Source organism: Phascolarctos cinereus, unplaced genomic scaffold (assembly GCF_003287225.1).
Source record: "Phascolarctos cinereus isolate Bilbo 61053 unplaced genomic scaffold, phaCin_HiC Scaffold_1;HRSCAF=81, whole genome shotgun sequence".
NCBI classification, from domain to species: domain Eukaryota; kingdom Metazoa; phylum Chordata; class Mammalia; order Diprotodontia; family Phascolarctidae; genus Phascolarctos; species Phascolarctos cinereus.
Genome location: NW_027555514.1, coordinates 55,950,099 through 55,975,640, shown reverse-complemented (window position 1 = coordinate 55,975,640; position 25,542 = coordinate 55,950,099). Strand labels below are relative to the sequence as shown.

Below are 25,542 nucleotides of genomic sequence, written 5' to 3'. Positions count from 1 at the left end.
ATCAGCTATATCGGAGGCAAAAGGAAAAGGGGACGGCAGAGGATGAGATGGCTAGAGAGTGTCATAGAAATAACGAACGTGAACTTGGACAGACTTCAAGAGATAGTGGAGGGGTCCTTCACATGTTGTGGGCAATGGGGTAATGAAGAGTCAGACATGACTGAACAACAACAGCTTTTTACAAGTTTTACTTATTGATATCAGTATGAAGTTTTATGAATCCTATTATTACACATCTCTGTTTGAACTCAAGCTATTATCAGAGCCAGGAGAAATCTTAGCAACCCATCTGACAGTTTGGATTATGACCATATCTGTTGTTATTCTTGGTGATAGAGCTATTCTTGGAAATAGAGCTTTTATTCTTTTTTTTTCTTTTTATTCTTTTCCAAAATTAATTCATAGGTTGGACATGGATAGTCTTTATGGAAGAGATAAAGCCCCAGGAGAAAATTTCCCATCAGGTACCATCCATTAGTTCCCTTAAATGACTGAATAATATTTCTGTCTCCCAGGCTACTTGCTCATTTTTTGGCTGGGACTCTTAACAGAGGTGTCAATTACGGCATTTTATTGATGAGATTACTTTTTTTTTTATCCTACAGTGAATTCTTCATTATTCAAATTCCGAATTGTCTGAGCCAAACCTAATTTTCAAATGAATGACAGTGTCAGTGACTCTGCTTAATTAAATGCATTGTTGATGGAAATGACATTTGTTTGCTCTTGAAGTTCAAGAGGAGATTTCTGAAGTCAAAACAGGTGCCTCATTGCTCCAGGTGTGAGTCCACCAAGAAGTGAGGGAAGAAAAGACAAAAAGAGAGAAGAAGGGAAGGAGGGAGGGAGAGAAGGAAAGAGAGATGGAGGGGGGGAGGGAGAGAGGAAGGGTAAGAAGGAGAGAGGGAAAATGGGAGAGAAATAGGGAGAGAGGCAGGGTGCCCAAGGTTTACGTGGGAGGAAGCTAGGTGATACAGTAGATGGAGTACCAGGCCAAGAGTCAGGAAGACCAGAGTTCAAATTGACCTCAGACACTTACTAGCTGTATGACCCTGGGCAAGTCATTTAACCTGTTTGCCTCAGTTTCTTCATCTGTAAAATGGGAATATTAATACCTCTCAGGGTTGTTGTGAGGATCAAATTAGATAATAATTGTAAAGCACCTAGTTTAGTGCCTGGCATATAGTAGGTGCTAAATAAATGTTTGCTTATATGATAATGATGATGATACAAAGACTAGTATTACTTTAGGTTAGGTCTTTGGATCAAGAGTAGAGCTGACTGGGTTCCTTCCAGAAGCAGTGATGAGCTACAGAGCGTCAGCTATGGAGTCAGAGGACCTGGATTCAGATCCCAGATAGGCCACTTATTATTTGTAGAATTTTGAGCAAGTAATTTCATCTCTTTGGACCTCAATTTCTCCTACTGAAAAAAATGAGGGGATTTGATTTGATAGGCTCTAAGGTCACATCCAGGTCTAAGTATGTGATCCAGGAAGAAGATGGCAAAGTTGAACTGTCCAATTTTTGGAATATGATTGTCATCGGTAAGGAACAGATGCATTTGAATGTGAATGTAAATTACAAACACATCATCTAAAGACTAATATAAAGGATTTGGACATAATCCATTTCATTGCTAGTCTCCAATTTGTATGGACAATTGAGAGATACCTGCATTTGTATAGAATGATAATTGATCCTCAAAGCAATGCCATTTAGACATGAGCAAGGATGCCAAACATGAAAAACAAAAATAAAATCTATGCAATATGTTGTGATTCCAAAAGGCAGGATAGCAAAGTGGTTAGAGGGCTGGCCTCAGAATCAGGAAGCCAGCCTGGATGACTGCTCGTATGGTATGTTATAGCGGAGATTTCTATTGTGAATAATTAGTACTACATGACCACTAAGGTCCCCTCCAACTGTCAGATTCTGTGTGTCTTAGGATCAAATCCACTTCTGATACATTCTGGTTGTGTGACTATGTGCTGGCCACTTAACCCTTAATATCTGAGGCAACTCTCTAAGATTATAATTCACAGATAAGCTACTAATTTGAATCAGTGACTGTAATCTCTATACTAGGATTTCCTCATACTGATGGTGCCAGAAGTCCAAAGAAAGGGAAAAAAAGGGCATATTTCATTATGTCATAACTCTGAGTTTTCAAAGGCTGTATAAGTAGAGTCCAAGCACTAGGAGATTATAGTACGATGGATAAGCTTGGATACCAATGGAGGCTGTGAGTTTATCACCTGAAGACACAACCAATTCAGAGAATTTCATCCCCAAAAAGCTGGCCATGGGAGAGGGGTTGGTGGAAGAGAGAGTATGAATTTTCTTTAGCCATAACAACTCACTGTTGTCCATTAAGGCGTGGAGAGCTGTGATGTACCATGTCAATGAAGGGAGATTCCACAATAATGAAATTTGAGATTTTGGAAGCATTTTGAAGTATGTATGTACTATCCCACATCAACCATATTGAAAAGGAAAGAGTTATAAACCAGAGGGAAAATCTGATTCCTCTTATTCCAGAATTATAATAATGGGCATCTGGAAAGAATTTTAATGAATGTTTTCCTAGTGTTAAATATTAGCATTCTGTTATCATTGAGCTTGGTTATCAGTGAGACAAAGAACTTTTCCTTATAACCAAACAGGAAGTTATTTATCTTATTCACTCTCAAAGTTACGGTTACAGGTTACAAAGCAAACAAAATGATCTAAGAGGTCTGACTGATATTTTACTGTTCCAATGTCTTTTATATATCTATGTCCCAATGTCCCTAACTGCTACAAGGAAATAATAATGATCAAATTCACAGGGACACAGGATTTCAGACAACTTTAATATTTGTGCTCACGGTTTCATCATCTATAAAATGGAGATAAATAATATCGGTACCACTTCTTTCACAGGCTGCTTGTGAGGTTCAAATGAGATAATGTATGTAAAGCAACTCATCAACCTTAAAACACTTGAATTAGCTATCATTATTTGGTCTGTGCCTGATATTTTCCTAATTTGGGGGAAATGCTAGCATGGAAATTCCCTTCACTGATGCAAGACAACAGCAAGTTGTCTATAACGTAGGGTCTTTTAAAAAACTTAACCCACTAGGTGACCAACCACCTCGCTATAATAAGCATCCCTTTTCCAGAAGCAGAGTCAACCATTCCTCGGAGGCTACTCTACCACAGAGAAGAGGCCCATATTTCATCTACTCCAGCTCCTAGACATGTGTAGACAGAGCCTTGAAACAGATGTCAAAAGGTTTCTGACAAGGATTTCTTCTTTGTGTCCATTCTGCCCAGGCCAGGGCTTTCTGATCTCCACATGCCTACTGAGCTCATAATTTAGTTATGGAATCAAGGCATACACACATAAAACAAAGAAGAAGCAGTACTGAGGTATGCCATGATTAAGAACTGAATGAGTGGTATTGATAAATAGCACTATTTGAATTTAGAGAAACTGATCAATCAGCAGTCATTGATTAATCATCTGCTAAGTGTTAGCCACTGTGCTAGATAGACTCTGGGGAAGAGGGAAGCAATCTCTACTTGCAGGGAGCTTACATTCTAATAGAGGAAAGAGCACATACGGGTTCAGTAAGTATGTACGAAACTATTATGAAGAGAATAATCGAACACATTTAATGCAAAGTAGTTTGGGAGGGAGGGTGGTAGGAGACAATATGGGTTGGAGGGATGGAGAAAGACCAGATAGAGAGAGTAGTATTTAAAGTAGGCCCAGAAGGGCATGTAATATAACAGTTCACATTTCAGGGCACTTGGTGGTTTATCCTCACCAGAGCCCCAAGAGACAAGGAGAGACAGTAGCGTTGTTCTCAGTTTATAGACAAGAAAATTGAGGCTTGCAGAAGTTAATGCCTTGCTGCTCACAGTCACATTGACAGATGTCAGAGCTAGGTCTCCTGAATCCAAGCACAGTGCTGGCTTCACTAAAATACAGCTTGCTCTCTAACAACAAGCACTTAGCTTTATGCTTTCACAGTTCTGTACATAAATTAACTTACTTGAGCCTTAAAACCATTCTGTAGGGGCAGGTTATGTCTAACTGGCATCATAACTTCCTTTCTTAATGTGAAAAGCTTAGACACTCATTATTTTGTCCAAGGACCCAGGCCAAAACTCAGCAGATCCAAGATCTGAACTCAGACCTTCTGAATGGGACCAGCACTCTCTTCACTGAGTGGGGAATCAAGATGATGGCTTATGTTCTTTGAGGTCTGCAAAGTCTACAGAACATCTTCCTTGAAATAACCCTGCAAAATGGAGAGTGAAGGAAATATCTCCAATTTATAGAAAGCAAAGTTGGAAAAGACCAAGCAATTTCTGAGGATAGCACTCATAACTGACAGAGCTTGATCAGACTTTTTGACTCAAGTCAAATGTGCTGCACCACACTGTCTGTCTAAAATGTGGATAGGACAGAGGGAGGGAGGACACTTCAGGAAGCAGAACAGAGGAGAAAATAAATATATTTGGGGACAGTTTAGAGATTGCTTGTAAGTCCTTGACCCAACTGTGGCTTTGTCCAACCAGTGGGGTGGCATTTTTCTTTTTTATTCCTTTCTTTTTTTTTTTTTTTTTGGTTAGGCAATGGGGTTAAGTGACTTGCCCAGGGTCACACAGCTGTAAGTGTTATGTGTCTGAGGCTGGATTTGAACTGAGGTCCTCCTGAATCCAGGGCCAGTACTCTATCCACTGCACCACCTAGCTGCCCCTAGGTGTCATTTTTCATGGAATGTGATTAGCCATCCTAATACTCTCCTCCACTGGGCAGAGTAATTGAGAGGTAACTGTAATTATTCAGTGGACTAAAAGGTCATGATTAGCCAGGTTTTCTTGGTGTATATAATTCCTAGGACAGAAATGAGAAACCTTAGGATGTTTAAAATGTACTAAATGGTATCATTGCATCGCATGCCAAGGTAATTATATTATTTCCTCTCCCCAACCCCAGCCTAGGAGGGAAAGGTACACAAAAAATCTTTCACTAGAAAGGATAAGCAGCAGGGATTCTACATGAGGGATTCTTTTTTTTTGGTCTTTTTTTGTTTGTTTTTGTTTTTTAGGCAATTGGGATTAAGTGACTTGCCCAGGGTCACACAGCTAGTAAGTGTCAAGTGTTTGGTCTGAGGCCGGATTTGAACTCAGGTCCTCTCCTAGATGCCCCATGAGGGATTCTTTACATGGGACCCCTAAACCCCTAAAGTGTCTGCAGATAGTTTTCTGGGGGTCTATGAAGTTGGATGAGAAAAAATGATTTCTTTATTTCAACATAACTCATTTCCTTTATAATCTTATATGTGTTATCTTAGGTACTTAAAAACATTATTCCAAGAAAGGAATACAGTCTACACTTCCAGAGGAGTCTAGGAAACATGAAAAAACTTAGTAATTCCTTCTCTAAAGCATCCTCTAACTGAAGTAAGCTCTGGATAAGATGAGGGTTACTATATATTTCTCCAAAACTATGGATTTTCAGTTGATCGCTTATTTCTCTGTCATTGGGAGGAGTAGGGGAGCAGTACTACGAACGTATCTGTCATTGTACGTGAAATCCTGCTACTTGGGAAGTGTTTACCAACACAGAGCTGAAACCTCATAAGCCGGATGTAATCGATGCCAGTGGTATGAGCTCATCTTTCAAACAGAAGTGAAGGAAAGGCAAAGCAATGTTTTTGGTATAGATTCTTAAGTTCAACTAATGCTACATATAAAAACTTGATGCCAATTTACCTTAGAGCAATTTTAGTAATGAATTCACAGAATATTACTTTTTTTTTTAAATAGCCAGTTAGTATGCTAACGTTTTGATGACTTTTGTTTTCTCTGCTCATACTTCACATGGACAGTTCTTAAATCGTGGAGGGGTGCTACTCTCTATTAGGATCAGTGACTATGGGAGAAAGTGGGATTGCTTTTCTAACCCCACTGCTGGGTAACATCATCTATGAAACACGATAGTTTTAGACATGTAGGTGGAGCAATGAATACAGCACTGGGCTTGCAGTCAGGAAGACCCGAGTTCAAATTTAGTCTCAGACACTAGCAGTGTGTAAGACACAGCTGCTGTCTGCCTGTTTTCTCAACTGTAAAATTGATATAATAATATCACCTACCTCCTAGTGTTGTTATAAAAGTAATAATAATTGTAAAGTGCTTAGCATAGTGCCTCACATATAGTAAGGGTTATATAAATATTATTATTATTATTAATAATAATCAGAATTCACTAATGCTAACTTCATATCTACAGAATCCATTCCTTCTGCTCTACTTAGGGCACTATCAGGCCCTCATCATCTTTCACCTAGACTAGGTGAAAACATCCTAACTTGAGTCCCTGCCTCCAGTCTCTCCCTGCACTAATCCCTCCTTCACACAGCTCCCAAAATAATCTTCCTAATGCTCAAACAGGAGAATTGTTTGACCCTCCTCAAAAAACATTCAATGACTCCCTACTGCCAATAGGATAAAAATATCAACCCTTTGGTCTGGTACTCAAGGTGTTCTATAATCTGGCTTCAACTTACCTTTCTGGTCAGATTTTACATTACTCTCCTCCACGAACTATGTTATGGCTACTTCCCCATGTCATCCTTCCATATATTTGCAGAAGCCATATTCCATGACAGGAATAGTTGACCTCCACCTCTTGGCATTCTTTCCTTCATTCAAGGCCCAGCTCAACTACCATCTACTCTGTAAAAGTTTCTCTGATTCCTCTGGTTGAACGGGACCTTTCCATTTTAAGTTTTCTTACAGTTACACAACGCTTAGTTCTCTCCTTTGCCTCGAGTATGTTCCGTGTACTTTATTTCACAATTAGGTCTACATAACATCTTCCTGATGGTGGGCACTGACTTGTTTTTAATTTTTGAATACTTAGCTCTTGGGATAATGCCTTGCACAGAGTTGTCACTCAATAAATGTTTACTGAATGGAATCAGCAGGTGATGATATTTAAGAAAGTGGGGGGGGGGAGCAAGGGCAGCCAGCATACCTCCACTCTGGATCCCACAGCAGAGAGCCAAGAATATTATAGTTGGACAAGATCTTAGAGATTTACTAATTAAAACCCCTCCTTTTATAGGTAAAAGGAATTGAAACCCAAAGAGGGCAAGTGATTTGCCCAAACATATAGATAGCTAGATAGATAGCTAGATGGATGGATGGATGGGTGGATGGATGGATGAGAGAGAGAGAGAGAGAGAGAGAGAGAGAGAGAGAGAGAGAGAGAGAGAGAGAGAGAGAGAGAGATCTGTAAAACAAATACTAAAGACCAGATTGCTTGATTCACAGTAGAGTTATCTTTCCATCCTACCGTGCATTCTCTACAAATCTCCCACATAGTTAGACTGGGTTCATGGATTGAGATACAGTTCACAACTGGGCACTCTCATATTTTGCTGAACCTGAAACGATCATCATTACTGTCATCTTTCATATACGGAGTTCAAAAGCCTGAAAAAACTATCATTCTTGTTGAAACTGACGACTGACAATTGTTTAAATGAAATCCCCTTTAACAGCTACAGCAGATGAAAGTATTTAGAGAACTGTATATTTGCTCAACCTCCTCTACTAGACTAAACACTGTAAGTTCAAACTAGATCTCTAAAAAGAATCCGTACAATAATCTTCCCAGGCATCTTTAAGCAAAGGAAAACAATTCCCAAACTCAGAGCCACACAATACGGCCACCATGCAGTTATTTCTAACGGGACTAATAGACTTCCTTCCCTGTTCTCTTCAAAAAAATTCTGTCCTGCCAATGACCTTAAGATGAAATAGATGAAAATGTTCAAGTCCCATTTGTAACATTTATCATTTCCAGAGGGAAAGAAACCAGACTAGTTCAAAGGCTAAACTAACTGGGGAAGATAAACATTACAAAATTCTTAAGTTCAGTTCAGTTAACTTGAGTTGACAGTTTCCTTTGGCTAGAGGTAGCAATGGTTGGCTGATCCCTACTGACGTTAAACTACAAAGCAATGCTTTACATTCTTGGGTAGAAATGCCACACTAATACAAACTTTTTTTATTATTACCAATGTTACATGTTTATGTGTAGAATTATCCTTTTTATGCCAAAACATCTATTAAGATTTTCAGACTTTAAAACATTCTTTTCAATATCTGGGAAAAAACCTACTAGATTTAAAATATATATACACATTTTAAAAACTTATGAAATGAAATATCAAAATCAACATGAACATTTCCAATAAACAAAGAACAGAAAAAATTGTATATGTGTTTATACATATGTACATTTGTATATACACATCTTTCCATATCTATTTTACATAGCTTGATTTTTAAAAGTATATATTGAATCAAACACAATAGTACCAAACTTGCTCTGCTTCTCTGTGTCCCCTTCTGAGCTTCATTTTGTTGTTTGTTTTTTTAAAAAATGTTTCCTTGACACTTTTTTCTTCATTTTTCTTTTTTGAATCACTATCACAAACTTTAATTCTGAGGCAGGTGGTGGTACAGTGGATAGAGTGCTGGGCCTGAAGTCTGAAAAACCTATGTTCAAATGCCTCCTCAGATATTTACTACCTGTGTGACCCTGGATAAGTCACTTAATCTGTTTGCCTCGGTTTCCTCAGTTGTAAAATGGGGACAATAATAACATCTACCTTGCAAGGTTGTTGTATCATATGAAATAATATTTGTTGAAAAAAAAAGGTGCTTAGCACAGAGCCTGACACATAGTAGGAGCTATTTAAGTATTTATTCCCTTCCCCTTCTTTCCCCTACCTACCCACTCTCTCCTAGCTCTCTTTCCTTAACCCTCTCTTATAACAGATGAGTACAGTCAAACAAAAGAAATTCCCACAACGATCATGTTTGAGAATGTCCACTTCATTGTGCATGATGGCACATCATATCTCTCCCAAGAAGTGAGAGACACACTTTATCATCAGCACTTTGGAGTCATGATTGGTCATTTGCATTGATTAGAGTTCTTGAGTCCATCAGTTTTCCCTTTCACAATGCTATTGTTAGAAAAGAAATTGTTCTATTAGGTTTGCATACTTCACTATGCATCAGTTCCTATAACTTCACAAATGGGACGTGGTGACATTTCCCATAGCACAAGGGAAGGGAATAGGTATTTATTAAATACCTACTATGTACCAGGCACTGTGCTAAGTGCTTTGTAAATATCATCTCTTTCAATCCTCACAACAACCCTGTGAGGTAAATGCTATTATTATCCTCATTTTACAGATATGGAAACTGAGGCATCCAGAGGTTAAGTGACTTGCTCAGGATCACACAACTAGTTGACTTCTGAGGCTGGATTTCAACGATAGTCTTCCTGACTCTAGGCCCAGCACTCTATCCAGTGAGACACCTACCTGCCAAAATGTTCCAATACATTCCTATACCAGGATCCGTCCAGCTATTTCCCAACTGACACATACACTATATTTTTAGTTCTTTTACAATAAAGTGTGGCCAAAAATATTTTTTATGCTTGTGGTTCCTCTCTTGCTGTCTTTGACCTCTTTGGGGTGCATGTACATATATGTATATATATATATACACATACATACATACATACATACATACATACATACTGGAATAACTAGGTCAAAAGGTATGCATAGTTTAGCAGCTTTAGAGGTCCAGTTCCAAACTGCTTTCCAAGATGACTGGACCAATTCATTATACTACCAACGGTTCGTTAGCATGCCTGTCCTCCCACCATCTCTCCAACAACTGTCATTTTCTTTTTTGTCATCTTTGCCAATATGATGAGGGTAACGTAAAAACTCAACATTGCTTTTATTTATTTTTAGTTATTTGAAGCATTTTTCCATATCCCTGTTGATAGCTTTCATTTCTTATTTTGAGAAGGGCCTATTCATATTATTCATATCCTTCGATCACTTATCTATTGAGAAATGACTTCTGTTCCTACATATTTGTATCAATTCAAAATACAAAGTATCTCCAAAGTCTTAGTGCAGGTTCATCCTTTAATTAGCCTATCAGAACTTTACTGGAAAAATTTTTTTTGCAAAGATCTCCACCCCTGAGTTTTAAGTGTTTCCCTTCTAATTTCAACTGCATTGATTTTGTTTGTGCAAAAGCTTTCCAATTTTCTGTGGTTAAAACTGTCCATTTTATTTTTAAAAGAGTATTACATGGGAACTTGGATATAACTTCATTCTGGGAGTACAAAGAGAACAGTATTTCTGGTATATTATATTTCTGGTATATTCTGGGAGTATATTACAGTCCTTGTCATATATCCAGTAACTCCCTTTAGCTATGGTCTAACATAGACCCTCACATCAAACTAAATTTTGTTCTATAGAGGGTATTTGTGTATTTTACTTTAAAAAATGCAGATGGAAAATATCACAAATACATTCAAGACACACTTATTCTTGTAGCAAAAGAATTCTTTGCTTTTACAAAGATAATCTCAAGGCTTTTAGTGAGGCCTTATAGTGGATTTTAAATAAGGAATGAATTTATAAAAATGTGATTCATACAAAAAGGTTTCAGCAACTTAACTGCTATTGTACAAAACTTGCATTGAGTCTCCAGCATACATGTAGGTGATCCCTGCACTCTGCTATGAAACTTTTCATTCTATAAACAGAATAAATATGATATTCAAAATGAAGTTTCCTTTATAATCCAATTTAACAGCTTGACCAAGCAGCAGATGCCAGGCACCATGTCATGTCATGCCCTGTGAACAATGGAAGAGACTTTCTGAATGCACTATTTGGCAGGGTGGGTAAAGTTTATGGAGAAAGGAGGAAATGAATTTCGAATGATGACTACCAGTTTTGTGGGCATAGACGCTGGCAAATATTGTAACGTATTGACTGTGTTTCACTAAGTAACTGCTACTTCTGAGTAGCAATCTGCTCAGACTAATTTTCTTCATCTATAATATGGCTGGGTTAGACTAAATCTCTATTTATGGTCCTTCCATTGTTTTGATTCTATAACTTTTCTTTGGCTTACCAGTCTATGGATGGGGTAAGTGATTCTCTAGTTGCACATATAATTTCGTAGACTAAAATATGTGACTAAGGGAGAGTCTATCCAATGAGGCATATGCCTTGCTTGGCCACTTCTCTCACTGGCAATTCTCCTTCAGTTCCCATTAACTAGTCACCTGTTTCGACTCTGAGGAAACATATTTGCAACCAGCTTTGTACCTGGGAATACCTAGTCAGACTAGTGTGCTCTAACTCTTCGTGGACAATATAGGAGTATTTCTCATGTAGGGTTGTGATTAGCTCAATAAGTATTTCATTTGAAAACTATTATTTTTCTCAGAGCAGGCAAAAGAAGACAGTGACCTTATTATAAACCTGGAAATGAATAAGAGGCAGACAATAGACTAGCCTGCCTCCTCTTTACGTCACAAGGACACACACTGTTCAACATCCTGGTCTTTATTTGTCCTAATTTCCAAAGAACTAAAAAACATATTCCACAAGTAAAATATAGCCATGGCAACTAGTGTGTGTGTGTGTGTGTGTGTGTGTGTGTGTGTGTGTGTGTGCGTGTGTGTGTGTGTGCGTGCATATACACATATACAAATATATTCACATGCATATGTATATACATATGTATATATGTATGTATATATGTGTGTGTATGCATAAATATATTGTTTTTCCCTTTGAAAGCTTCTTTAAAACAATGGGCATCTAAACATCTCTCCACTCAGGCACCAATATTAATAATTTTTGGTCACAGGGTAATAGAACTGGAGTTTATAAGGGACCTCAAAAGGCATTCAGTTCAACCACCCTCCTCATTTTACAGATGTAATAATTGAGACCCAGAAAGTTACGTGATTTATCCAGGGTTACAAGTGTGAACCTCAGAGGTAGGATTTGAACTGAGGTAATTTGACTCCAGGGTTGGCATTGTTTTCCTTATGTCATGTTGTTTTGACTATTCCTTCTCTTTTACTTCTCCATATCTAATCAGTCGTCAAGCCTTATCAATTTTATCCCTTCAATATCAGAATCAAATGTCAAACATCCCTTTAATATCAAAATCCCATTTGGCTCCTTCTCTCCACTCCCTTTGACCTTGCATAACCTGATGACCGCTCATCTGGAGACTCCTAAGTTTGTAATTTAGGAGATTATTATAATACTCTCCGCAGTAATTGTTCTCCTTTCTTTCAGTCTTTCCCTTCTCCAGACTATTTCCCATTCAGCCGCAGGAATAACCTTAGTAAGGTAGAGATTTGATCTTGTAACACACCTGCTCCAAAATTTTCAGTAGCTCCCTGTTACACTAGGAAAACTCACAAATTTCTCAGCCTGACCTTTGAGGCCCTCTACATTCTGGATCCAACCTACCTTTCCAGGCTCCACTCCCTTCCCCCCCCTCCCATAATGCTATATTCTGGATTAATTGGGCTATACCCATTCCTCGAACTCAGGATTACATTTCCCTGCCTGCATACATTTGAACAAGGTCTCTTCCTGTTAATGCACACCCTTCTCATATCAGCCTCTCAGTGTCCTTATCCTCCTTCAAAGCTCATTTTGGGTATCATTGCTTCTGGGAAGCTCTTCCTGCTGTACCTAGTTGTATATGGTCTTTCTCATATCAAATTACCTTGTATTTATTTATTTATTTATTCTACCGTGTATTTATTTATCGATGAACATGTATTCCTCCACTAGAAGATAGGTTTGAAGGCAGGGAATGTTTCATTTCTATCTTTGTTTCCCCATGCACCTGGCAGCCTTTGGCATACATTAGACACTCAATAAATGCTCGTTAAACCGAATCCCTTAAATGCCTTAACTATGAGAAGAATTACTAGCATTGAATCACTGGGCTTTCAGGAATTTTGATAGGCAATTCCATTTACAGATAGAATCGTATTTAAATATATTAAAGAGGTAACTTCCAATTAGTTTCTTCAAAATCACCGAAGACCAAAAGTTCTGAGCTTCCCTTTCCAATACGCAGCAGCTTTGACAGTCTTCGTGATGAGAATGCTCTCTTAAATATCTATGAAATCTTCGGATCTATGATTTAAGCTTATTCTTTTTGTACTGATCTTAGCTGAAATAGACAACAGCCAATCAGAATCACTCATGAAATGAAATACTCTTCAAACACTAAGGGTTCAATTAAGTTTCCTCTCAAACTTCTCTTTACTAGGGAAACACTTTTCAAAGGACCTATTTTCTGGATCTTCAATTGTCTTACTATATATTTTCAAATGCCCTATACTGCATATAAATTGTTTCCATGTGTTCATACAAAATGAAAGAATTTTTAAAATTGGCCTGACTTTAAAAATATGAACTGACTAGCTAATCTCCTTCCAAAAAACCCTCTTTTTTATTTTGTAAAGTTTAGGTGAAGAATAATTAAATCTCCTCTTGGATTTTCTTCCTAATAGTACATAAACCAAGTCCAAATCAGTCCTGTCCTGATGCCCCATAGTGGGCGGCTTAGAGGTAACTCTGGGTGTTATCATTCAGTCATTTCATATGTGTCTGACTCTTCAAGATGCTATTTGGGGTTTTCTTGGTAAAGATACTGGAACGATTTGCCATTTCCTTTTCCAACTCATTTTACAAAGGAGGAAAACTGAGGCCACCTGGATTAAGTGTCTTTCTCAGGGTCACACAGCTAGTAAGTGTCTGAGGTAGGACTTGAACTCAGGTTTTCCCGACTCCAGGCACAGTGCTCTATTCACTGAAGGCTAAGCCAGGAAGCACAAACCCAGACAGATTTATTTTATTTTATTTTATTTATTTACCATTTTAAGGCTTTGACTACTGGGAAAGACTTTCTATGATCTGAGGAGAATCCTAAAGGGTAGGAGGCTAATTCCTAGAAGAGTGGCCAAGAGGTGATGAATATTTTGGTCAAAGTGAAACAGGAGTACAGAAATAGAAATGATCCCCCAGTCTTTGTCATCTGCCTTCTGCTCTAGCCACTTACAGACCGGTAGAAAATGGTGCTATGAATTAATTATTAAACCATCTATCAACATTAATTTAATGGTCAGTTCTCTCAATGTGCAATCATTATCTAGTGACCAAGGGATTAATGAACTGCTGAAAGAATGGTACCATATTCACATTGATAGCCTCATTATGAATAAAACCAGAAAACAAAAAAGAGTTGCAGTTAAATGGAAGAATGGCTCATGGCCCACTCCTCCCAGTGAGAAGACCATTTTCTATAGTAGTATTTACATATTGCTTTAAAGTTCGCAAAAAAAAAATTTTAATGAATGTTCTCCCCTTTGAACCTCAAGATAGCCCAGTGAGATAAGTGCTATTATTATTTCCATTTTACAGATGAGGAAACTGAGGCTAAGAAAGGTTAAGTGACTGACTTGGGAGGTGTATAGAACATCCCGCTACATCTATTTTTGGCTTAAAAATAAGGATTTGACTCAGCAGAACAAAATGCCACTTTACAAGTTCTCCTCAAATAAGATTCTCTTTCTAAGATACTTATTAGTTTTGTGACCTTATAAGTAGGTCACAGTTTCTCTGGGCCTCAATTTTCTTATTTGTAAAATCAGTGTTGGGCTGGATGGACCTCTAAGTCTCCTTACAGCTGTAAATCTATAATCCTATGATTTCCCCTGTACATGCTAAAATTAAGTAAGATTATGACAGATAGGACAATGGAGACAATTTTGCTCAACAGACTTCTGAATATTAATATCAAGCAAGGCATAAAACAAAGAGCTATATGTTCACTTACGGTTCACCAGTGCCCACTAGGCAACCAGGTAATGCATTAGATAGAGTGCTGAAATTGGAATCATGAAGGCCTGCATTCAAATACAGCCTCACAGACCTATTTGCTGTGTGATACAGGCAATCCACTAACTCACTCTCTGCCTTAATTTCCTCATCTGTAAAATGGAAACAAGAAGAATAATTTTCTCCCAGGGCTGTTGTGAGGAAAAAAAATGAGATAATATTTGCAAAGCACTTGGCAAACATCAAAGTGCTATATAAATACCAGCTATTATTATTATTATTATTATTATTATTATTATTAATCATTATTACCCTAGAGGATGTCTTGTACGGAGTCCAAACAGAAAGTTTCCTTATTATTTGTGTTCTCCAACACTCCTATTTGCAGAATCCTGAGAGCATATAGCCTTCTAAGTAACATTTTTACTTATTCAAATGAAAATTAAAAAAATTTTTTTGGAAAAAAATAAGGTAGATGTAAAATGTGTATTGCTAAGCTTATGACATTCAACTGGACTGAGTTGTTTTGTCTCCCATCAATACTTCAATAATTCCCTGGATCTGTAAGGTAATAGGATCAGAGATTTTGATCTGGGAGGTCCCTCAGAGGCCATCTACTCCAACCCCTTAACTTTACAGATGAGGAAACTGAGTTGTCCAGTGAGGTTAATTATTTCACCGAAGGTCACAGGAGTTTGAAATATCACAGGTGGACTTTGAACCAAGGTCCTCTGACTTCAAAATCACTGCTCTTAGATGGAGTACCTAAGGCCCTCCAGTGATGTAGATCACAACCCATTATCACCTTCTAACTCTTGTTTGTGTTCATCTGATATGCTGGCAGCCTTCTACTAACTGTCCTGACATTGGATGGAAGTGAATGAGGTTTGTAGGTTGTCCTACAGGATTATCCATTGCCCATACTATATCACTTCTCTTCTGATCATACATTCTTCTGATGCCATCCTTTACACTACTTTTGCACAATTCTTTATTGGTAATATGTAGTCTACTCACATCTACCACGTGGCTCACCATTGTCCTTTGGGTGAGTCACAATGTTAATTCTTTGGAAGTAATGGGATAACCCATAACTTGTAGATATACAGACATAATTCCATTAGAAAAGAATGTACTTTTTTTATTTTTTAAAGATTAGGTATCCCCATCTCACCCATGTAGCAGAGGCTACTCATTGGCCCAGTCTTGTGTGGCTCATAGCACAGGAGCTTTGACCTGTTCTGCTTCTGACGTGATCTAGGTCTCCCTTCCTCAGTTTGGTCCTGAGTAATCACCATATTCATGCCAAACTTTGGAAAGACACCCAATAAGCATGGCCCACTGCATCTCAGAACTCCCCAAGAGATCCAGCAGCCTCAACCTCCCTGGTAGCTGCAATTATAGTATATGTTACCATGCTTGACACCACGGCCCTTTGGTACGGAAAGACCCTTATGGTCACTAAAGCATGGAACAATTCTCAAATGCAATCTTTCCTACTTCTGTTAGCCAATTTTGGGGCTAGTTCATTGTCTATCCACAGTGTCCGCCCAAGATGGATGGACCAGCTTACAAGGCAATCTAACAGCCTGAAAAATACACGTTCCTCATTCACTTGCTTTTCCCTGCATCTATAATTAAGCCAAGTTCTTTTGAGTGATTATGGATCTAATTTGGGAGGCCCTATGATGTTCTGAGGTTTGACACAATTAGCACAATGTCACTGGCAAATGAGAGCATCTCGGGTACCTCACCATTTATACAGAATCTCTCTGATCTCCACCCTGCACTGGACATTCTCCATAGTAAATACCTTTGATGAGCATGTCTGCCTGCTTAATATCCCACTTAATAATCAGAGGGCCATGGAGAAAGAAATTGCTATTGTTACATTTTTTTTCAAGGAAATTTGTATTATTGCCACATGTGAATCAGACACCTTTTTTTCTTTCAACTTCATTTTATTTTTTCAATTAATGAAAATTCACCTCTCTCCCCTCAATTGAAAAAGAAAAACAAAAGCTTTGTAAAAATAGGCACTGTCAAGCAAAAGAAATTCCTGCATTGACCACATCCAAAAAATATATGTCTCAAGCCATACAGCGAGTTTAAAAAATCCTAAGAGGAAAAAAAAATCTCATTTTATGGTCCCGTGACCGAAGTTTGAGTCCTTATTATGACACTTGTCAGCTTTGCTACCATTAGTATGAATATGTGGAAAGAGTAAACTTAAACTATTACAATCTTTTTATATCCTCTTACATATATTCAATATGTATGAGGTATAAATGTGGAGCTGAATGTCATTTTTTTTTCCTGTGTGAGCAAAGAGACAGATAAAATAATCTTTAAACTATAAACACTCAAGGTGGGTGGGTGGGTGGGGACTAAAGCGTATTTCAAAACCAGGATTCTCACTTCAACTACTATAATTTTGTTAAGTAGAAAAGACAAACTAATGTTCTCCAGCAAAATGAAATTATTCTTATTGCTTACTTTTGAGCTCATATACATTAAATGATGAATTTAGGATGTTCATCTTCTTATTTGTTTTAACACCATTTTGACAAACATATTAGGTTAAAATTTCTTGAAAGTCTAAAATTCAAGAGAGTTTTTGATTTTTCTAGTTGGACTGGCCATTTGTTTTGCTAATACGACAGATCTTGGATCTTACAATTCATCCATTTATTCTTGTCCTGTCCCATTCTCAGTCAAATCCTTTGAAAAATCTTTCATAGAGAATACACCCAACATAATGTAGACATGGTCTAATATGGATGAAACTTAAGAGGTTGCTGAATCCAGAAAATCACAGATTTTGAGAGTTGGAAGGGACCTTAGGAGCCATCTAGTTCTGCAGTCAGCAAACTATGGTCACTAGGCCATATCTGGCCTGCCGCCTGTTTTTGGTATGATCCATGAGCTAGGAATAATTTTTTAAAAACATCTTAAAATCTAAAAACTGTTCTTAGCTTGCGCACAAAACAATAACAGAAACTAGGCTTAATTTGGCCTGTGAACCACAATCAGCTAACCCTTTATTAAGTCCAATGTATGTTTACAAGAAATCCCCATTATAACATACTGGACAAGTGGTTGTTGAGCTTCTTGGAGGCTTCCAAGAACAGTGAGCATTGCCACTTTGAGAAAATCCATTCCACTCCTGGACAGCTCGTATGGTTAGGTAGGTTTTTCTGACATCATGCATAAACTTGCCTCTTTGCAACTTCCTTTTCCATATTTATACAGTGCTATAATCGGGAAATCAGGGAAGCTGATGCCATGAAGGAAAGGAAGAATGAAGGATCTTAAGGAAATAAGAAAAGGAGAAGGGCTACTTTTCGACTATAATGAGTTGTTAGCTTCAAAATCTTATCAATCAAGAAGTGAAGTCACATTAAACAGATTTAGCAAAATCTTAAATTATATCCTAGATGCCTCAAGTGAAAAAAAGTTCCTTTTCATCTTCAAAAGGTCTTTTTGATCACTTTCTTCAAGAATTATACAGAATTACAATATATTATTCTGAAATTTATTCATTATTAGGGAAAAACAAATTTGCCAGGACTCCCTTTTCTCTCCATCATCTCCCTATGACTGTTAGGGTTTTGGGTTGCCATGGAAGGAGGGATCTGCTTCCTTAAACAGGTAGATCCCAGGTGGCCCTCTTCAAATATACTCACTATACTCCTGCCACCAATGTGCTAATGCCCCTGACAGTTGTTTCTTGTGTCTTAAAAAAAGGCTTCCACCCCATTAATTTAACAATCTGGTGGAAGTAGAACTTGTTTCTACTGGCTGTCCATTCCTGCTGTTAACCTCAGAGGAGCTGAGCTGCCTGTCTGGCTGCAAAAAGTCCAGTATCTAGAACAGAAAAAGAGTGATTGCATGGTATTCCCTCTTCAACCTTCTCCTCCCAGCTGTGTCTTCCAAGAACCTGGATACAAAGGCATATACAAAGCACAAGGCTCAGACAGCGTACACAAAGCACAGGGCTCAGGCAGCATACACAAAGGAAAATGGGCCAGAAGAATCTGATGGTTTCTCATAAGGCCAGAAGGCCTTTCAGCTGCTCACTGTTCTGCCTGTTCATAGCTATACCTGCTAGGGCAGGAGGAAGTGAGAGATCACAAGTTTCTGAGCTGTCTTTGCAGCTATTTCACCAGGACCTCAGTTCATAACTGTCCAAGGAAAAAGAAAAAGCAATCTTGAGCTGTAAGATAGAAACAAAATGGTCCCTTGCCCATTTCACTTATGGTTCTAAAGTGCCCAGAAAATTTGATGATGCCAAAAGCTGTTAATTGGGACCTAATATGACACCCGCTAGGCATTAGTACCAACATGGGCTCTCCTACAGCTACTTGGTTTCAAATCTTGGGCAACAGGCTTTGCTACCCCTTCCTAAACCATCCGCGGTAAATGTAGAATTCTCATTGTACGTGTGTTGTTGAGCTAGGCACTGTAGGAAATAAAAGATGGAATGCCTGCCCACTAGGACCTTAGAATTTACTTGTGCAGGAGACAAGGTGTACAGAAATGGAGATTCAACAGACAGCATCCGTTCAAAAAGTTTTTAATCACTGCTGTCATTTGAGTTCAGAACACACACAAAATGAAAGAATCTAGTCAGAGCTAGCATAGGCAGGGATATCAGTATCTAAGGGTGATCACTATCGTTTTTTTTTCTATACAAACCTATGATTTCATTGGTGTGAGGAAGCTCCCTCTTTTAATCCAATGTGGACACGCCCCATAATTTATAGTTTTGGAGAATTATCGGGCATTGAGAGGATATAAGTAATTCCCTGAGGGTCACATTATGTACCAGAGGCAGGATTTGAAGCCACATCTTCCTAATTCTGAGGCCAGTTCTCTAATATTATGATTAAATACTGCCAACCATTAGTTATGCATGAGGGATTGTGCTAGAAAGTGGGATACGGAGATTTAGAAAACAAAGTCACCGTTCTCAAGACCCTTTAAAAAATCAAGTTTTAGAAAGTAATAAGATGCAGTCAATTGTACAGAATTGATACTTTTCAACATTTTCCCTTTTATCATCCCTTTCAATTCTTAGAGCAACCCTGTAAAGTCGATGAGCTAGCCGATGTAAATTTTGTTTTAAATATAGAAAGTAAAGCTCAGAGAACTTCAACAATTCGTCTAAGGTCACACAGTAAGCAAGTAGTAGTGCCAGGATGACGCAATGTTGTGTCATCAAAATTTCAATGCAGGAAAAAAATCTACAGATTTACAATGAATTATTAATTTTAATGTCACTTTAAAAAGAATTATTTTATAGTTTTTTTGAAATGACACATATTTTAAAAAATTAAAAGGTTAAAGAAAGTAGATTTCCAGGGGAGTACCAAGTAATTTTTTTTTTTGAAAAGGGGACAGCAGCCAAATAAGTTTGGGAACCTCTGATCTAGGGTAAGAATTGATGGCTGAAGGCACTTGGAGTAGGCCTCACAGATGAAGTGGGCCACGAAGGAAAGGCAGGATAAGGTAAGTAGCAAACAGGGAAAAAGTAATTCCAGATGGGGAGGAGGACGGGGTAGGAGGAGCAGAGGTAGCAAACAAAGATAGAGACAACAGCAGAGAATATTGGGCTTTCGGATAGTGGCAAGTACAATGGGGCGAAATGCTAGAGAGAATATTGGCGAGGTAAGATTATAGATCCTTATATAATCTAGCTCTTTATATAATAGAGAGCTATATAATCTGGCCCCTATAGGTAAAGGTCAGATTATGAAGGGCTTTAAATACCAAGGCAAGGAGTTGGGATTTTATCATGTAGGAAATGAGGAGTCATTAAAGGATTTTGAGTAGGAAGGTGTTGTGTGCAAAGTGGTATTTTAGGAAGATCAATTTGGCAGCAGTGTGTAGGACTGATTCAAGGAGGGAGATAAGTTAGAAGACCTCAAAGGGTTGTTGTAAGAATCAAATGAGACGACATATGTAAACTTCTTTACAAACAAGAAAGTGCTCTATAAACGCTACCTATTACCATCTATGATAATTCAGGTATGAAGTTATGAGGGTCTAGGTTAGCAGCATGGTAATGGATGTGGAAAGGAAAAGATGGATAGAGGAAATGAAGGAAACTGATCAGAAGCAGGGAGAAAGGGACAATATAAAGGGTGACTAATTTTCAGATCTACAAGACTGGTAGTACCATTAAATCAAATAAACCCCTCCAAAAAATACATATCTACTGAAGTAGAACATTAGGATAAGGGCTGGAGAAGACACATAAATGGGATATAATCCCTATCTTTGAGGAGGTTACGATATAGAGAGAAATAAGACACACACACAGATAAGTTTAAGATAGATGAAAATTTTACGTGCATAAGAAAACTATGAAGTGCCATGAGAAAAAGAAATTCAGCTGGCGAATCTAGGTAGATTCCATTTGAGTTGTACCTGGAAAGATGGAAAAAATGTCAATAGGTACAGAAGGAGGGCTGGCATTACAATATAAGAAAAGACATGGAAGAAGAGGACTATGGGAAGTTCTTAGGAATGGCCAGTGATCTGATTTTGCTGGAATATGGAATACATGAGGGAGAGTAATACTAAATAAAGTTGCAAAAATACGGTATAGTCACAGATTGTGAAGCTGAATACAAAGTTAAGGTGTGTTTTAAAACACTTAGTGGGGTGGACAGTTAGGTGGCACAATGAATAGAGCATTGGTCCTAGAGTCAGGAGGACCTGAGTTCAAATCCAGCCTCAGACATTTGACACTAGCTATGTGACCCTGGGCAAGTCACTTAACCCCATTGCCTAGAAAAACAAACAAACAAACCAAAAAAAAATGCTTAGTAGGCAACAGGGATCCGCTGATGGATGTACAAAGTGGTACAATGTGATTATTCATGTACGTCCAGGTCAGAAATCTGACAGCAATATGTAGAATTAGATGTTGTTGTAAGTGTCCCCATCAAGAGACTACAAGGGCCTGAACTAACATTGTGGTAGTAAGGAGGGAACAGATGGGAGAGCTGTTGAGGAAGTAAAATTTACAGGACTTGGAAATGGAAGGTGTGGGAGGAAGGGGAGCAAAGAGTCAAAGATGACTCTGATTTATGAGTACTATCTTAAGCAGAGATGGAGAAATCTGAAAGAGGAGGCAGGATTTAAGAAAAGATGAATTTAGTTTTAGTTATGTTGAGGTAGGATGGCCGGATGGAGGTTATTAGAAATGTCAGTCTGGAGTTCTGGAAAAGAGATCAGGGACAGAGGTTTGTAAACAGCCTGCATAAAGTCAACAATAGAGGAGGAATGAATGACATGAACAATGGAAAGGATGTAGAGAGATAACAAAAGAAGTTCCAAGGCTAGAGCCTTGTGAAATAGCTAGGTTAAGATTTAGAAGGATGAAGAAAAATGAAAGAAACACAAAGAAGAAACTATTATAGAGGCAGCAGAAGGATAATGAAAATGGGGTACCATGGAATCAAGGGACATGAGAACTTTGGTCAGAGACTCAGTGATTAAGAAATAAAAAAAATCACCAGTGATTTTTGAGGAAGCAGTTTCTGTAGAAGAGTTGGGATGAAAGCCAGATTGAAAAGAGAGTAGGAAGAGAAGAAATTGATTCATTGAGTGTAGACCACATGCTGGAGAAGTTTGGCAGTGAAAAGGAGACTAGATAGAAAATGGTAATGGAAGGAAAGGAATGAATAGAAAGAGAAATTTGAAATGCAAAAAAGTGGTAGAATAATTGATGGAGCAAAGTTCTAGAAAGAGTAGGAAATCAAGAGTACAAGTGGAAATATAAGTACCACAAAAGAGCAGGACCATGTCTTCAAAGACAGATGAGAAGAAAAAGAAATTGGGCAAAGACACGATGAGACTAAAGGGGAAGAGGCACATCGATGACAGGTTGAAACAAGTGAAAAGTAACATAAGGGGGGACCAGAAAAGTTCGTTTCTACCATTATAATCCCATCCACCCTGGGGAGATTCAAAGTGTGTTTTCTTAACTTCAACACTCCATTCAGCAGTAGCTAAATAAAATAAAGGCAACTGCTTAAGCCTTTAGCCTTCACTTCATAGTCTCATGAGAGCAGAGAGATATATGACTTTAGCTAGTGCTATTAAATCAAGTCATTTAGACTTTATATGGAGTGATAGTGTCAGCCCAAGGAGTTCTTGTACACTTTGAAATTTTGCATTTGTCCACGACTAGCTCTGTATTTTTTTTGGGAAAAAACAGACCTAGATAGCAGGAGATTCAGTAATATTTACTCACTACCCTTCTTTTGTCAATCTAAATATTTGGATCCCTGGTAGTAGTTAAATCTCCAGAAGAAGGGGAACAAACATTATAAAGCAGAGGGCCACTATTTTCTACTGCAATACGAAACTTTACAAAATAAGTCAATTGAAAGGTAGCATGAAAATCAACATTGGGAAAATAACTTTTAATCTAAATTTTTAAAAAAAAAGTAGTATGTCTGATATATGTACAAACATATACATATATATTTATATCACTCCTCTAATATTTTCTTGATTTAAATTTCTCTAAGTAAATGAAAAAGTTTAAATAAATATTTGTTCACATTTTAACTGTTCCAGCAGAATGTATGCCCCTTGAGAACAGAGTTGGTTTTACTTTTGCATTTTCATTCCTAGCACCCTGCACAGTGCATGACACATAGTAGGCACTTAATAAATGTTTGTTAATTGATGAAGTGCCCAGTATGTGCAAGATATTATATTAGGTACAGACATGCCAAGAGAAGTAATAGCTCACAGTTATGTAATACATAATGTTCTATAAAGTCCTTGCCTTTCAATATCTCTGAAGCAGATAATACAAGCAACAAATGGGTCCTGCCTCCAATGATTTATTTTTTTATGTTAAGAGTTCTTCCATCCCCTTCAATGGTAACGATAATAACTTGCTATTTACCTTCATTCCTAGGGACACCGTAGGGAGAATGAAGGCTTACAATGCAGCAAACCTATACATCACTAAGACCTTTAAGGGTTGCTAAAATCTGCTCCTGGCTCTTCCATTGACTTACTAGATTGCTCTTATGAAAAACTATGGAAAATCAAAGGACTTTTAAAACTTAGAAGAACTGAGCCTTATTGGATGAATTGGACTTCAACAGATATATTTGAATATGTAAACTGTCATCCTGTCAAAATCAATCAATAAATACTTATTAAATGTCTACTATGTGCCAAACTGTCTCAATAAGTCATGCTGATATATTGGCATAGGGGGAGATAAAATGACTTGATAATTCCCCATTTTAAAGACTGCTTATTTTTCTTCTTTAAGGAAGTATCTATTATTAATATATATATATGTATATGTTGTATGTATATATGTGCATACATATACACACATATATTACATATACATACATATATACAGATCAAATTGTCATTTAAAAATTAAGTCAATCTGAGAGCTAAAATGATCTTTTTTTGAGATCAAATCCTGATTATGATCTTTTCTGATGTAGCTCACCATTATGTTCCTGAGGTTTAGATACTGACCTAGTTTTAGGAAGTGAAGTGGATTCACTTAATCTATTTCCATTGAACATTAGCAACAGTTTTTCAGTGGCTTTATATTTGCTCTACATTCTCTTTAATTTTCCTCTTCCTCTCAATTATCCATAGGGTTTTTTTCCCTTTCTTGTCTGTATGGCAAACAGAATTCTAATGACTTCTTTTAGGATCAACACGTTTACCAAGACTATGTTCAAAAGAATAAAAATAAAAAAGTCAAAAGCAGCTGCGTCACTTGTTTCCGAATGCAAACGGAGTCACAAAAGAGGCAAGAAACTCCAAAGCAGCTACAGATTTGGAAACCAAATCTATGCGATGCTGTTTTGTTAAGTAATGTGATATGAATCTAAGATGGTGTTTTATTCATTTTAATATGTGGAAATTAAATGAATACATCATCTACAAATGGAAAATCTTATCTCTAGGAAATTAAATGAAATATAATTTCTCCTGACACCTCTCTGCAAGTTGGTAGAAAACAGACAGGCAGCTAGAATATTTAAGAGTACAGACTGTGTATGTTACATGGATCAATGATATTGGAATAGCTCCGCCTACTGCAAACATACAGATAGATGATCAGCCTCTTCTTTCCATATTTTTATTACTCGGTCCAAAGCTGGTGATGTGTTAAACCTTTAACTTGGGAATAGCTAATGAGTTCTTGGAAGAAGAAACCACACCTTGCTTTATCAGAGTTCCCTGTCACAATACTTCTCTTCTCTCACTGTTTAGGAGTCGTCTACCAGTCAGAGACAGCGTCAGACCTGGCGTTACTTCTCAGCCAATTGAAGTGAGAACATTGTTTTGATGTACAGAAATACAGCTTTTTAAAAGTCAAGGTCTGCTGGTAGTTGCTCTGTAAACTACTATGGCAGCTGTGCTACAGGTCATGAATATTACATAAGGACTGTCCATGCATGCAAGCCAATAGTAGGAAGCCACATTCCCATAGCAACACACATAGATTTACTTATCCCTGAGAGATGCATCCACTCAGCAGTAAGGGCTCTAATGTTACCCGTATTTTTTTCAACAAAATGATCACAGTACTTGATCCCTTTCCTTTCAAATCTTTGGCTCTTTATAAAAAAATAAATAAAAACCCAACCGACTACCGATCCAACGAAATCTATCCACTCAGATCCACTTAGCATCCAAAAAGCAAAACAATTTGAAACTTGTTGGATTATCTGGCAAAGCAATTA

General features: G+C 37.7%; 1 protein-coding gene across 9 annotated transcripts in view; it reads right to left on the bottom strand.

The window, feature by feature from the left end:
• Window positions 1–25,542, bottom strand: part of CACNB2 (calcium voltage-gated channel auxiliary subunit beta 2) — a 395,023-nt gene that overhangs the window by 98,690 nt on the left and 270,791 nt on the right. The window lies entirely within an intron of this gene.